This window comes from Phyllobates terribilis, unplaced genomic scaffold (assembly GCF_046119375.1).
Source record: "Phyllobates terribilis strain yellow unplaced genomic scaffold, ASM4611937v1 Scaffold_3__8_contigs__length_932513732, whole genome shotgun sequence".
NCBI classification, from domain to species: Eukaryota; Metazoa; Chordata; class Amphibia; order Anura; family Dendrobatidae; genus Phyllobates; species Phyllobates terribilis.
In genome coordinates, this window is record NW_027362763.1 from 321,526,253 (window position 1) to 321,542,698 (window position 16,446).

General features: G+C 43.6%; 1 protein-coding gene across 1 annotated transcript in view; it reads left to right on the forward strand.

The window, feature by feature from the left end:
- The window catches only part of LOC141259319 (probable cation-transporting ATPase 13A4), a 279,585-nt gene that overhangs the window by 65,034 nt on the left and 198,105 nt on the right, over positions 1 to 16,446 (forward strand). The window lies entirely within an intron of this gene.

Consider the following 16,446-nt stretch of genomic DNA (forward strand, 5'->3'; position numbering starts at 1 on the left):
ATCTACCTCTGAAAAAATATTGGGCTTCTAGCTGTGTGTGGGACTTGTTCTATTAATCCATCTATACAGACTTCCATCAGGTTGCAAACTGAATATATTTTTTTCTGCATCTACCTCTGAAAAAATATTGGGCTTCTAGCTGTGTGTGGGACTTGTTCTATTAATCCATCTATACAGACCTCCATCAGGTTGCAAACTGAATATATTTTTTTCTGCATCTACCTCTGAAAAAATATTGGGCTTCTAGCTGTGTGTGGGACTTGTTCTATTAATCCATCTATACAGACCTCCATCAGGTTGCAAACTGAATATATTTTTTTCTGCATCTACCTCTGAAAAAATATTGGGCTTCTAGCTGTGTGTGGGGACTTGTTCTATTAATCCATCTATACAGACCTCCATCAGGTTGCAAACTGAATATATTTTTTTCTGCATCTACCTCTGAAAAAATATTGGGCTTCTAGCTGTGTGTGGGACTTGTTCTATTAATCCATCTATACAGACCTCCATCAGGTTGCAAACTGAATATATTTTTTTCTGCATCTACCTCTGAAAAAATATTGGGCTTCTAGCTGTGTGTGGGACTTGTTCTATTAATCCATCTATACAGACCTCCATCAGGTTGCAAACTGAATATATTTTTTTCTGCATCTACCTCTGAAAAAATATTGGGCTTCTAGCTGTGTGTGGGACTTGTTCTATTAATCCATCTATACAGACCTCCATCAGGTTGCAAACTGAATATATTTTTTTCTGCATCTACCTCTGAAAAAATATTGGGCTTCTAGCTGTGTGTGGGACTTGTTCTATTAATCCATCTATACAGACCTCCATCAGGTTGCAAACTGAATATATTTTTTTTCTGCATCTACCTCTGAAAAAATATTGGGCTTCTAGCTGTGTGTGGGACTTGTTCTATTAATCCATCTATACAGACCTCCATCAGGTTGCAAACTGAATATATTTTTTTCTGCATCTACCTCTGAAAAAATATTGGGCTTCTAGCTGTGTGTGGGACTTGTTCTATTAATCCATCTATACAGACCTCCATCAGGTTGCAAACTGAATATATTTTTTTCTGCATCTACCTCTGAAAAAATATTGGGCTTCTAGCTGTGTGTGGGACTTGTTCTATTAATCCATCTATACAGACCTCCATCAGGTTGCAAACTGAATATATTTTTTTCTGCATCTACCTCTGAAAAAATATTGGGCTTCTAGCTGTGTGTGGGACTTGTTCTATTAATCCATCTATACAGACCTCCATCAGGTTGCAAACTGAATATATTTTTTTCTGCATCTACCTCTGAAAAAATATTGGGCTTCTAGCTGTGTGTGGGACTTGTTGTATTAGTCCATCTATACTGACCTCCATCAGGTTGCAAACTGAATATATTTTTTTCTGCATCTACCTCTGAAAAAATATTGGGCTTCTAGCTGTGTGTGGGACTTGTTCTATTAATCCATCTATACAGACCTCCATCAGGTTGCAAACTGAATATATTTTTTTCTGCATCTTCCTCTGAAAAAATATTGGGCTTCTAGCTGTGTGTGGGACTTGTTCTATTAATCCATCTATACAGACCTCCATCAGGTTGCAAACTGAATATATTTTTTTCTGCATCTACTTCTGAAAAAATATTGGGCTTCTAGCTGTGTGTGGGACTTGTTCTATTAATCCATCTATACAGACCTCCATCAGGTTGCAAACTGAATATATTTTTTTCTGCATCTACCTCTGAAAAAATATTGGGCTTCTAGCTGTGTGTGGGACTTGTTCTATTAATCCATCTATACAGACCTCCATCAGGTTGCAAACTGAATATATTTTTTTCTGCATCTACCTCTGAAAAAATATTGGGCTTCTAGCTGTGTGTGGGACTTGTTGTATTAGTCCATCTATACAGACCTCCATCAGGTTGCAAACTGAATATATTTTTTTCTGCATCTACCTCTGAAAAAATATTGGGCTTCTAGCTGTGTGTGGGACTTGTTCTATTAATCCATCTATACAGACCTCCATCAGGTTGCAAACTGAATATATTTTTTTCTGCATCTACCTCTGAAAAAATATTGGGCTTCTAGCTGTGTGTGGGACTTGTTCTATTAATCCATCTATACAGACCTCCATCAGGTTGCAACCTGAATATATTTTTTTCTGCATCTACCTCTGAAAAAATATTGGGCTTCTAGCTGTGTGTGGGACTTGTTCTATTAGTCCATCTATACAGACCTCCATCAGGTTGCAACCTGAATATATTTTTTTCTGCATCTACCTCTGAAAAAATATTGGGCTTCTAGCTGTGTGTGGGACTTGTTCTATTAATCCATCTATACAGACCTCCATCAGGTTGCAAACTGAATATATTTTTTTTCTGCATCTACCTCTGAAAAAATATTGGGCTTCTAGCTGTGTGTGGGACTTGTTCTATTAATCCATCTATACAGACCTCCATCAGGTTGCAAACTGAATATATTTTTTTCTGCATCTACCTCTGAAAAAATATTGGGCTTCTAGCTGTGTGTGGGACTTGTTCTATTAATCCATCTATACAGACCTCCATCAGGTTGCAAACTGAATATATTTTTTTCTGCATCTACCTCTGAAAAAATATTGGGCTTCTAGCTGTGTGTGGGACTTGTTCTATTAATCCATCTATACAGACCTCCATCAGGTTGCAAACTGAATATATTTTTTTCTGCATCTACCTCTGAAAAAATATTGGGCTTCTAGCTGTGTGTGGGACTTGTTGTATTAGTCCATCTATACAGACCTCCATCAGGTTGCAAACTGAATATATTTTTTTCTGCATCTACCTCTGAAAAAATATTGGGCTTCTAGCTGTGTGTGGGACTTGTTCTATTAATCCATCTATACAGACCTCCATCAGGTTGCAAACTGAATATATTTTTTTCTGCATCTACCTCTGAAAAAATATTGGGCTTCTAGCTGTGTGTGGGACTTGTTCTATTAATCCATCTATACAGACCTCCATCAGGTTGCAAACTGAATATATTTTTTTCTGCATCTACCTCTGAAAAAATATTGGGCTTCTAGCTGTGTGTGGGACTTGTTCTATTTATCCATCTATACAGACCTCCATCAGGTTGCAAACTGAATATATTTTTTTCTGCATCTACCTCTGAAAAAATATTGGGCTTCTAGCTGTGTGTGGGACTTGTTCTATTAATCCATCTATACAGACCTCCATCAAGTTGCAAACTGAATATATTTTTTTCTGCATCTACCTCTGAAAAAATATTGGGCTTCTAGCTGTGTGTGGGACTTGTTCTATTAATCCATCTATACAGACCTCCATCAGGTTGCAAACTGAATATATTTTTTTCTGCATCTACCTCTGAAAAAATATTGGGCTTCTAGCTGTGTGTGGGACTTGTTCTATTAATCCATCTATACAGACCTCCATCAGGTTGCAAACTGAATATATTTTTTTCTGCATCTACCTCTGAAAAAATATTGGGCTTCTAGCTGTGTGTGGGACTTGTTCTATTAATCCATCTATACAGACCTCCATCAGGTTGCAAACTGAATATATTTTTTTCTGCATCTACCTCTGAAAAAATATTGGGCTTCTAGCTGTGTGTGGGACTTGTTGTATTAGTCCATCTATACTGACCTCCATCAGGTTGCAAACTGAATATATTTTTTTCTGCATCTACCTCTGAAAAAATATTGGGCTTCTAGCTGTTTAGGGACTTGTTCTATTAATCCATCTATACAGACCTCCATCAGGTTGCAAACTGAATATATTTTTTTCTGCATCTACCTCTGAAAAAATATTGGGCTTCTAGCTGTGTGTGGGACTTGTTCTATTAATCCATCTATACAGACCTCCATCAGGTTGCAAACTGAATATATTTTTTTCTGCATCTACCTCTGAAAAAATATTGGGCTTCTAGCTGTGTGTGGGACTTGTTCTATTAATCCATCTATACAGACCTCCATCAGGTTGCAAACTGAATATATTTTTTTCTGCATCTACCTCTGAAAAATATTGGGCTTCTAGCTGTGTGTGGGACTTGTTCTATTAATCCATCTATACAGACCTCCATCAGGTTGCAAACTGAATATATTTTTTCTGCATCTACCTCTGAAAAAATATTGGGCTTCTAGCTGTGTGTGGGACTTGTTCTATTAATCCATCTATACAGACCTCCATCAGGTTGCAAACTGAATATATTTTTTTCTGCATCTACCTCTGAAAAAATATTGGGCTTCTAGCTGTGTGTGGGACTTGTTGTATTAGTCCATCTATACTGACCTCCATCAGGTTGCAAACTGAATATATTTTTTTCTGCATCTACCTCTGAAAAAATATTGGGCTTCTAGCTGTTTGTGGGACTTGTTCTATTAATCCATCTATACAGACCTCCATCAGGTTGCAAACTGAATATATTTTTTTCTGCATCTACCTCTGAAAAAATATTGGGCTTCTAGCTGTGTGTGGGACTTGTTCTATTAATCCATCTATACAGACCTCCATCAGGTTGCAAACTGAATATATTTTTTTCTGCATCTACCTCTGAAAAAATATTGGGCTTCTAGCTGTGTGTGGGACTTGTTCTATTAATCCATCTATACAGACCTCCATCAGGTTGCAAACTGAATATATTTTTTTCTGCATCTACCTCTGAAAAAATATTGGGCTTCTAGCTGTGTGTGGGACTTGTTCTATTAATCCATCTATACAGACCTCCATCAGGTTGCAAACTGAATATATTTTTTTCTGCATCTACCTCTGAAAAAATATTGGGCTTCTAGCTGTGTGTGGGACTTGTTCTATTAATCCATCTATACAGACCGCCATCAGGTTGCAAACTGAAAATATTTTTTTCTGCATCTACCTCTGAAAAAATATTGGGCTTCTAGCTGTGTGTGGGACTTGTTCTATTAATCCATCTATACAGACCTCCATCAGGTTGCAAACTGAATATATTTTTTTCTGCATCTACCTCTGAAAAAATATTGGGCTTCTAGCTGTGTGTGGGACTTGTTGTATTAGTCCATCTATAATGACCTCCATCAGGTTGCAAACTGAATATATTTTTTTCTGCATCTACCTCTGAAAAAATATTGGGCTTCTAGCTGTGTGTGGGACTTGTTCTATTAATCCATCTATACAGACCTCCATCAGGTTGCAAACTGAATATATTTTTTTCTGCATCTTCCTCTGAAAAAATATTGGGCTTCTAGCTGTGTGTGGGACTTGTTCTATTAATCCATCTATACAGACCTCCATCAGGTTGCAAACTGAATATATTTTTTTCTGCATCTACTTCTGAAAAATTATTGGGCTTCTAGCTGTGTGTGGGACTTGTTCTATTAATCCATCTATACAGACCTCCATCAGGTTGCAAACTGAATATATTTTTTTCTGCATCTACCTCTGAAAAAATATTGGGCTTCTAGCTGTGTGTGGGACTTGTTCTATTAATCCATCTATACAGACCTCCATCAGGTTGCAAACTGAATATATTTTTTTCTGCATCTACCTCTGAAAAAATATTGGGCTTCTAGCTGTGTGTGGGACTTGTTGTATTAGTCCATCTATACTGACCTCCATCAGGTTGCAAACTGAATATATTTTTTTCTGCATCTACCTCTGAAAAAATATTGGGCTTCTAGCTGTGTGTGGGACTTGTTCTATTAATCCATCTATACAGACCTCCATCAGGTTGCAAACTGAATATATTTTTTTCTGCATCTACCTCTGAAAAAATATTGGGCTTCTAGCTGTGTGTGGGACTTGTTCTATTAATCCATCTATACAGACCTCCATCAGGTTGCAACCTGAATATATTTTTTTCTGCATCTACCTCTGAAAAAATTTTGGGCTTCTAGCTGTGTGTGGGACTTGTTGTATTAGTCCATCTATAATGACCTCCATCAGGTTGCAACCTGAATATATTTTTTTCTGCATCTACCTCTGAAAAAATATTGGGCTTCTAGCTGTGTGTGGGACTTGTTCTATTAATCCATCTATACAGACCTCCATCAGGTTGCAAACTGAATATATTTTTTTTTTCTGCATCTACCTCTGAAAAAATATTGGGCTTCTAGCTGTGTGTGGGACTTGTTCTATTAATCCATCTATACAGACCTCCATCAGGTTGCAAACTGAATATATTTTTTTCTGCATCTACCTCTGAAAAAATATTGGGCTTCTAGCTGTGTGTGGGACTTGTTCTATTAATCCATCTATACAGACCTCCATCAGGTTGCAAACTGAATATATTTTTTTCTGCATCTACCTCTGAAAAAATATTGGGCTTCTAGCTGTGTGTGGGACTTGTTCTATTAATCCATCTATACAGACCTCCATCAGGTTGCAAACTGAATATATTTTTTTCTGCATCTACCTCTGAAAAAATATTGGGCTTCTAGCTGTGTGTGGGACTTGTTGTATTAGTCCATCTATACAGACCTCCATCAGGTTGCAAACTGAATATATTTTTTTCTGCATCTACCTCTGAAAAAATATTGGGCTTCTAGCTGTGTGTGGGACTTGTTCTATTAATCCATCTATACAGACCTCCATCAGGTTGCAAACTGAATATATTTTTTTCTGCATCTACCTCTGAAAAAATATTGGGCTTCTAGCTGTGTGTGGGACTTGTTCTATTAATCCATCTATACAGACCTCCATCAGGTTGCAAACTGAATATATTTTTTTCTGCATCTACCTCTGAAAAAATATTGGGCTTCTAGCTGTGTGTGGGACTTGTTCTATTTATCCATCTATACAGACCTCCATCAGGTTGCAAACTGAATATATTTTTTTCTGCATCTACCTCTGAAAAAATATTGGGCTTCTAGCTGTGTGTGGGACTTGTTCTATTAATCCATCTATACAGACCTCCATCAAGTTGCAAACTGAATATATTTTTTTCTGCATCTACCTCTGAAAAAATATTGGGCTTCTAGCTGTGTGTGGGACTTGTTCTATTAATCCATCTATACAGACCTCCATCAGGTTGCAAACTGAATATATTTTTTTCTGCATCTACCTCTGAAAAAATATTGGGCTTCTAGCTGTGTGTGGGACTTGTTCTATTAATCCATCTATACAGACCTCCATCAGGTTGCAAACTGAATATATTTTTTTCTGCATCTACCTCTGAAAAAATATTGGGCTTCTAGCTGTGTGTGGGACTTGTTCTATTAATCCATCTATACAGACCTCCATCAGGTTGCAAACTGAATATATTTTTTTCTGCATCTACCTCTGAAAAAATATTGGGCTTCTAGCTGTGTGTGGGACTTGTTGTATTAGTCCATCTATACTGACCTCCATCAGGTTGCAAACTGAATATATTTTTTTCTGCATCTACCTCTGAAAAAATATTGGGCTTCTAGCTGTTTAGGGACTTGTTCTATTAATCCATCTATACAGACCTCCATCAGGTTGCAAACTGAATATATTTTTTTCTGCATCTACCTCTGAAAAAATATTGGGCTTCTAGCTGTGTGTGGGACTTGTTCTATTAATCCATCTATACAGACCTCCATCAGGTTGCAAACTGAATATATTTTTTTCTGCATCTACCTCTGAAAAAATATTGGGCTTCTAGCTGTGTGTGGGACTTGTTCTATTAATCCATCTATACAGACCTCCATCAGGTTGCAAATTGAATATAATTTTTTTCTGCATCTAACCCAGCCAATAGTTTTGGCCTAATACCACAGTTTGGCCACTCAGCTCTGCTCGGTTCCCATCCATTGTTTTCTTGTGCAAACAACTCCAGAGTTGTGAATTACTTAGCCACCAAAATGAGTGGAAAAAGGCCTGCTGCTGGTGGAAAGGGGAATAGGCGTGTTGGGAAGGGGAAAAAAGGTTGTGTCGGTGGGGTAGGTGTTAAAGCAACAGTAATATCTGCAGAAGAAAGACCATCTTCCAGCCAAACTAAAATGTCTACTTCTTTTAGCGGACAATGTGATAAGATCCCTTTCTTACGGCCACGCCAATCGCTACAAATTCCAGATGAGGCACAAGAACAGCAGGTGCTTCAACGGATATCAAGTGCTCCTTTATGTGGGCTCTCCTCCACATCAACTTCAACATCACAAATACTCCAGTCCTCAAAGGTGTCACCCCAATCGCACTTGCTTCCTCACAGCTCCCAAATCTCCAGCTGCCCGTCTGAGTATGAGGTAGAACAGATGGTTGAGTCTGCAGAGCTGTTTACTCATACTATAGCCTGGGAATCAGAGGTCGACTCCAGCGCTTCTGTGAATCCAGACGAGGAAATGATCTGCACTGATGCCCAGAATCTTTATGAGTCGGATCCAGGACCAGACGCAGAAGGTTCTGACCATAATGTAGACCCTCATTCCCAAACTGTAACTCCTGTTTGTGCAGACAATGAGGAAGACGTTGATAAGACTCAAATTCCTGATTGGAGCGGCAACTTTAGTTTTTTGTCAGGGCAGGAACAGGTTGGCTCTGAGGACGACTGGTGTGATAACGCACAGGGTGATGATGATGAGGTTGGAGATCCCACTTACTGTCAACCCACAGTCAGCCAAGAGATGAGGTCAGCAGAGGAGGTGGAGGAAGATGCTAGTGACGACGAGGTCAGGTTGCGCCTTCCTGGACAGAGACGTAGTACTGGAAGCATGTCAACAACTGCATCCTCAAACACAACTCTGCCTCTCACCACAAGTCGTGGTGGCTCTTCAGGTCGCATGGGTGCTAAGCCTTGCATAGCCTGGGCATTTTTTCAGATCGATAAAGATGACCCAACTCGTGTTATCTGTAACATTTGTCAGCAAAAGCTAAGTAGAGGCCAAAAAATACATAGTTTGAGTACTTCATGCATGAACCGGCACATGGACATGAAGCATAAGTTGCAGTGGGAAGCTCAGTGTGCTACAATGCGGCCTAGCCGGCCGGGCCAACCACCGTCTGCCATATCTTGTGCATCCGCGGCCTCTTCATCCTCTGTGACTGGGGGGACAGCAGTCACACCTGTTTTGGGGCGCAGACCTGCCACCTCTTTACCCGCAACAGCCAGCGTGATTGGCAGGTCATCATTTTCTTTGGAGGTGGTAACACCAGCTGGTGTTGAGCGCTGTCCGACATCGATAGCACCACCTTTGGATCAAGGCAACCTAACATGTCCGCCTGCATCTTCCTCACAGACCGGCAGTTTGCCGGGGACACCCTTATCAACCCCGTCTAAGCACAATAGCCAGCCCTCGGTCCCTCAGATGTGGACAAGTAAAAGACCATTTCCTCCTAGCCATGAGAAAGCTAAGAGGTTGAATTTCACCATCTGCAAGCTCTTGGCTACAGAAATGCTGCCTTTCCGCCTGGTGGACACAGAGGATTTTCGAGACCTTATGTCCGTCGCAGTGCCCCAGTACCAGATGCACAGTCGGCACTACTTCTCAAAGAAAGGTGTGCCTGCGTTCCACCAGCATGTCGCACACAACATCACCGCTTCTTTGAGAAACTCTGTGTGTGACAGGGTGCATTTCACCACAGACACTTGGACGAGTAGGCATGGACAGGGGCGTTACATGTCGCTGACTGGGCACTGGGTAACTATGGTGACAGCAGGACAAGGGGCTGCTGTCCAAGTCTTGCCATCCCCACGAGTTGTGCGTCAATCCTCTTTATGTCAAAGTTCCTCCACTGCTTCTGCCTCCTCAACCTCCTCTCGGTCTTCCACCTGCTCCCAAAGCCTGTCTGGTCATGCCACAAGCTTTCTAACTGCGCAGAAGGGATCCTGCACACCTCCTTACTATGCTGGCAGTAGGGCTCAACGTCATCAGGCGGTTTTTACATTGAAATGTCTGGGAAATGTGAGTCACACAGCTGAGGAGTTGTGGTCAGTTCTGGAGAACCAATTTCATGAATGGTTGTCTCCACTGGACCTGAAACCAGGGAAGGCCGTGTGCGACAATGCTGCAAACCTGGGTGCGGCCCTTCGCCGGGGCAATGTCACACACGTGCCTTGTATGGCTCACGTGTTGAACCTCGTTGTCCAGCAATTTTTAGCCCACTATCCCAGACTAGATGGCCTTCTGCAGAGGGCACGGTCGCTGTGTGCTCACTTCCGCCGTTCGCATCCCGCAGCTCAGCGACTTACATCTCTACAGAAGTCGTTGGGCCTGCCACTTCACCGGCTAAAATGCGATGTGCCTACCCGGTGGAATTCAACTCTGCACATGTTGCAGCGACTGTGGCAGCACCGACAAGCCCTGGTGCAATACGTTCTGACGTATAGCCTGGGCCAACGAGATTCAGAGGTGGGGCAAATCACGCTGGAGGAGTGGTCTCAGATCAGGGACCTATGCACCCTTCTGCACAGTTTTGAAATGGCGACGAAGATGTTTAGTGCTGACGATGCCATTATCAGCATGACTATTCCGGTGATTTACATGCTGGAGCACATGTTAAACAGAATTCGGAGTCAGGTGGTGGCACAAGAGGAGGTGGAGGAAGTAGAGGAGGAGGAGTTGTCTGCGGAAGGGCTAACATCTGCAAGGTCCAGATGGTCGGCAGCACCAAGGCGGCAGGCATGTGAGGGTGGGGGAGATGGTTTTACCAGGGCGCATGGTAGCAGCCAAACTAGTGAGGAAGGTGCAGGAGCCCAGGAAGAAGTGGAGGACGAACTGATGGAAGACTCATCAGATGAGGGAGACCTTGATCACATTTCTGTTGTGCGAGGTTGGGGGGAGAGGACAGAGGAAGGAAGCATGATTGTTACCTCGCCACCAACACAACAGGGACTTGGTGCTCCTGGATGCGCAACACACATGAGTGCCTTCTTGCTGCACTACCTGCAACATGACCCTCGAATTGTGAGAATTAGAAATAATCCTGACTACTGGGTTGCCACACTGTTAGATCCCCGGTACAAAAGTAAATTTGCAGAAATTATTCCTGCCATAGAAAGGGATGCACGCATGCAGGAGTATCAGCAGAGACTGTTGCAGAATCTTACATGTGCTTTTCCACAAAATACCAGTGGTGCACGTAGTGAATCTCACAGTTCCAACTTGCCAACCGTGGGACCGTCAAGTGCTCAGCACTCAAACCGTAACAGAACCACAGTATCTGCTGGTAACATCAATTTTGCGGAATCATTTCACCACTTTTTTAGCCCATCCTTTGCAAGGCCACAGGAGACAAGAAGTCTGACACATAGTCAACGCCTAGAGACGATGGTACAGGAGTATCTCCAAGTAAACATTGAAGCCACGACTGTGTCACTGGACCCTTGCTCTTTTTGGGCTTCCAATCTGGATCAATGGCCGGAGCTAGCCACTTACGCCTTGGAGATCTTGTCATGCCCCGCAGCCAGCGTTCTGTCTGAACGTGTGTTCAGCGCTGCTGGTGGTGTGCTGACAGATAAGCGCACGCGGCTCTCCACTGATAATGTAGACAGACTCACGTTCATAAAGATGAACAAATCATGGATCAGAAACGACTTTTCTACCCCTGTGTCATCCTGGGGAGAGTAAAAGCTTGATGATTGGTTACAATCACCCTACCAACCGTTTTAAGCTTTCAAATTACTAATCATGTTTATCTGTATCTTGGCTGGAAAATAATTTGGGCTTTGTAGCAGTGTGCAGCACTGATCCTATTAGGCCATCTATACTAAAGCATCACCAGATTTAAAATTAATAATAATTTTTAGCTGCATCTAGCCCGGAAAATAATTTTGGGGCTCCGAGATGCGCAAGACACATAAGTGCCTTCTTGCTGCACTACCTGCAGCATGACCCTCATATTGTCAGAATTCGAAGTAATCATGACTACTGGGTTGCCACACTCTTAGATCCCCCAAACTTTTCGATCAACCTTTTCATTTTAATAAAGACCAAAAAAATGGTCATTTTTGAAATTATAAGCATTAGCAGGTTGTTAGAAACTGAAATCAAACAGTTTTCAACTCAAACTTTATTCTAGGTGATGTTACATTTTCACATAGGACCCCTTGTTCGAAAGGAGCTTCTGAACTCTCTCGTCCATTGAATTTGTCAGGTTTTGGATGGTTTCTGCTTCAATTGTTTTGCATGAGGACAGAATACCCTCCCAGAGCTGTTGCTTAGATGTGAACTGCCTCCCGCCATCATAGACACTCCTTTTAATGATGCTCCAAAGATTCTGAATGGGGTAGAGGTCAGGGGAGCATGGGGGTCACACCATAAGTTTGTGCCCTTTTATGCCCATATTAGCCAGAGATGCAGATGTTTTATGTGCAGCATGAGATGGTGCATTATCATGCAGAAAAATTATCTTGCTGTGAAATACACGGTTCTTCTTCTTGAACCATGGCAGGAAGTGCTGTTTGAGAAAATCCACATACATTATGGAGTTCATCTTTAGCGCCTTCAGGGATCCTAAAGGGGCCGACAATCTCTCTCCACATGATTCCAGCCCAAAACATTACTCCACCTCCTCCTTGTTGGTGCTGTAGCCGTGTTTGCGTGGGGTGTCCATCAACCAGCCATCCTCCACTCCATCCTTCTGGACCATCGAGCGCTGCACGGCACTTATCCGTGAACAAAACAGTTTTGAAATCAGTCTTCATGTAATGTTTGGGCCACTGGAGCCGTTTCTGCTTGTGTGAAGTGGATAGAGGAGGTCAACAGGATGGCGTATGCACAGCTGCAAACCTCTGAAGGACCCTGCATCTTGTTGTTCGGGGGACGTTGGAGGCACAAGCAGCTTCAAAAACTTGTCTGCTGCTATGACAAGGCTTTTTTGCCGCTGCTCTTTCAACCTGACGTAATTGCCTGTAGGAAAGAGTCCTCAATTTGCCCTTATCAGCACGCACACGTGTGTACTGTGAATCAGCTACATACTTCTTGATTGCCAAGACACTTCATCCTGATCATCGCACAATGTTGATTGTAGTCATGCCTTGACCTAAACACTCCACAATTTGTTGCTTCTCAGTAGCCGACACATCCTTTTTCTTTCCCATTTTGGAAGAAAATGTAGGCTGCTTAATAATGTGAGACAGCCTTCTTAAGTAGTCTTGCCTTTCATTGGACACACCTGCCAAACTAATTAGCACAGGTGTCTGCAATTGCTTACAGTGATATAAAGAGCCCTGACACACATCACCATCAATGAGTTTAACTGACAAACAAACAAATTCTTCCCTTATCACTCCTAAACACTTTTTGCATAATAATTTGGAACGCAGTGTACATGTGCTTTTCCACAAAACACCAGTGGTTCACGTAGTGAATCTTACAGTTCTAACTTGCCAACCGTGGTCTGTATGGAGTTGTTCAATAAAGGGCCCAAAATTAAGATAACATAGATGGGAGAGGTCTCTATGAATAGGAATTCCTAAGTATTTGATACCCTGTGAGGGCCAGGCAAAGGGAAAGTTGGACTGGATGGCATCCTATATGGATTTGGGGAGGGAGACATCGAGGGCCTCAGACTTCGCTGCATTGATTTTAAAATTTGACCATGTAACAAAGTGATCTATTTCAGCCATAACAGCATGGATGTATATATGTGATTGAGTGATATATACTAGGACATCATCAGCAAATAGAGAGCACTTGTACTCGGTGCCTCCCACCTCAATCCACCTAATATTGGGGTTATGGCGAATGGATGAGAGCAGGTGCTCCGTCACTAGGATGTATAAGAGAGGGGACAGAGGACATCCCTGCCTTGTCCCATTGGTGATTGTGAAAGGTGATGAAAATGTTCTGATGCACCCCCTGGGCCTTGGGACACCCGGAGCCGGACCCTTTTTGGTGGATGCTGGTGGTTGTAGTCTTCGTGGCGGCGACCCGGTTCCGTGGCTCAGGGTGGTCAAACCAGTGGCGGAACTATTTATGTGGTTTTGATGTTTAAATGTCCGACTACGCCACCCGTGGATTGCGGTCAGAGTGAACCGCCGCTGCAGTGCAGACCGCTGAGGCTGGTGTTGTGGGTGCAGCAGAGCGTAGCATAACTCCCCACGGGAGGAGTATAGCCTCAGGGCAGTGTATGCGGAGGATGGGGGTGATGGTGCAGGGCAGCAGCAGTAATGACACGGAGTCAGTGATGCAGTCCAGGGCCTTTACTCACAGTTCTTATTATCCAGACCACGTCTGCAGGTAACGGCTGCCCACGTCGTACTGTGCTCACCAGGTGAGGGGCTCAGACAACTCCCAGATAACTTTGGAGCGCTTCACAGGACCCCCTTTGTGTGTCCTTTGTCTGGCCTTTCTTACAAACCCTTCTGTCCGGCTGCCTCGGGCCTCCTCTTGGTAAACTAGGCGCCAGTTTCCCTGACCCTATGTGGTGCCTTCCTAGCGGGTGTAGCGAGGGGCTGCGCCACATAAAATGTCACAGCCTCCGGTTTCTAGCTGAGGGTCGTTTCCTGCCTCCACTAGTTTCGGGGACCGGTCTCCCCCTTTGGTCTGACCCCTCCACGCAGGTGGATTCAGGCGTGCGGTGGCGACTCGCCCGTCCGCACCCCTGGGATCCCTTCATTCCTCGTTCCTGGAGCCTTCTCCGCTCCTCTTCCTTCCTTCTCCCTCTTCCAGGCCTGGGCCTCTGTTACTAGGCCCGCCTCCGGAGCAGAGCTCATGCAGAGCCCCTGCTCCCTGCCACTTCTGCTCAGACTTCTCTGCACTGAACTAAGATGGTGCCCACCTTTTATACTCCCTTCTCAATGCACCCAGGAACTGCTTCCTCCCTGCTCCTGCACTACAGGGTTCCCCTTCCTCAGTGTTCCCTCCCCCCACTCCAGCCAGGAACAGGGACTGTCGTGCCCATCTCAGAGGCATATTGGTCGCCCTGCCCCACGGCAGTGTGGTGTAATGCATGCAGGTGTGGGGTCCTGATCCACACTCCATCCTTACCTGAGAGTGAGATATCACACCTCTGGGTGAGGTGCAATACCTCTGTAGCAACCGAACCCTCAGGGTGCTATAGTTCCATTTATCTTCAGCCTAGGTGACGTATTGTGATACAGGGCCGTGATTTTGGCTGTAAAAGGGTCCCCTAGACCCCTACCCCAAGCTTTTTAAGAGAATCATATATGGCGTGCCAGGAGACTCTATGGAATGCTTTCTCAGCATCCAACGAGAGTATCTAATTACAAATTTTTAACTGCATCTAGCCCAGGAAATACTTTGTGCCTAGTAGCAGTGTCTGCTAGTCAGCGGATTATCCCGGCTGTTAAGCAAGCTACACCACCTGTAGTTTAGACACTTAATTTTTTCAAAGGAAATGCTTCGGGACCATGGGATACTCAGTGAAGAGCATCAGGAGGCACCCCAAGGCATAGGGGCTGGGACTGGCAGTAGGATGCCTTGCGGTGGACAGCCGAGCTCGATCCTTATAAAAGCTTTTTAACTGCAGCAGCTTTAGTGGATGCTACTGGAGCTGGAATTACGCGGCTGCTGGCATGAGACTTGCCCTCCAATAGATCCTTGTAAATGGATTTAAAGTGTATTCATTCAAATTAGAGAGACAATTTAAATTAAAAAGCTTAGAGCTGCCTCCACCACAGGGGGGCTCGCTCGACCCACCAGCGGACAGGCACCAGTATTGGGAGAGGGGGGCTGGCCATCCGGGTTCACCGCGGCTCTGGCACAAACCCGGCGACACGGAGGTGGCACGGGCAGGAGCGGACTGGCCGTGTCGGCTTCTCACTTTTTGGATTTTAGAAGGGCATGACATGCCTATATCTGTGTCTCCCCCTCCTTTTACTCCTCCACCTCTTTTATTTTCGCATGACTTTATGTACTTGTCACTTTTCCATGTGTTAGTTATGTCTTCTGAGCAGTTTGTCAGCTTTTGGACACCTTTGAAGGTGTTTTCTATGTGTTTCTATGTGTTTTTGTTTGCCTGCCATTGGTTTTAACGGAGTTCGAAGGTGTTCGACGAACAGTTCGACGAACAGTTCGGCGAACACACGGGTGTTCGACGAACCGAACCGAACTCGAACACTACGGGGGTGGCTCAACACTAGTGGCGTTCTCTCGTTAGCCTGGATTTTCGGACATTTGTTTGCGTGCTGATGTAAGGCGTGACAGTAGGCAATTGGGCTTTCCGAGGCTAGGCTTTAGAGGGATAGTATGGAGCCGTGTTATGTCGGAGTTTCACAAAGCGGCTTGACTAGATAGAACACCTGATATTTTGGTCATATATATGTGGGGGAACGATTTGGGGGCTAGGCCCGTTAGAGAGTTAATTCAGGATATTCGTTTTAATTTTTTGCGATTGTGGACATCTTTTCCGGGGGTGCTGACGGTGTGGTCAGATATTGTGCCTAGGTAAAAATGGCGGACGGCCAGATCGGTGAAAAGGATTAATAGGGCGAGAGTGAAATTAAATAGGGCCATATCGAGCTTTTTGTCTAGGAATGGTGGGATAAATGTTAGTCACTTTGAGATGGAATCTGGGGTTGGTAATTTCTGGTTAGAAGACGGTGTTCATCTTAATG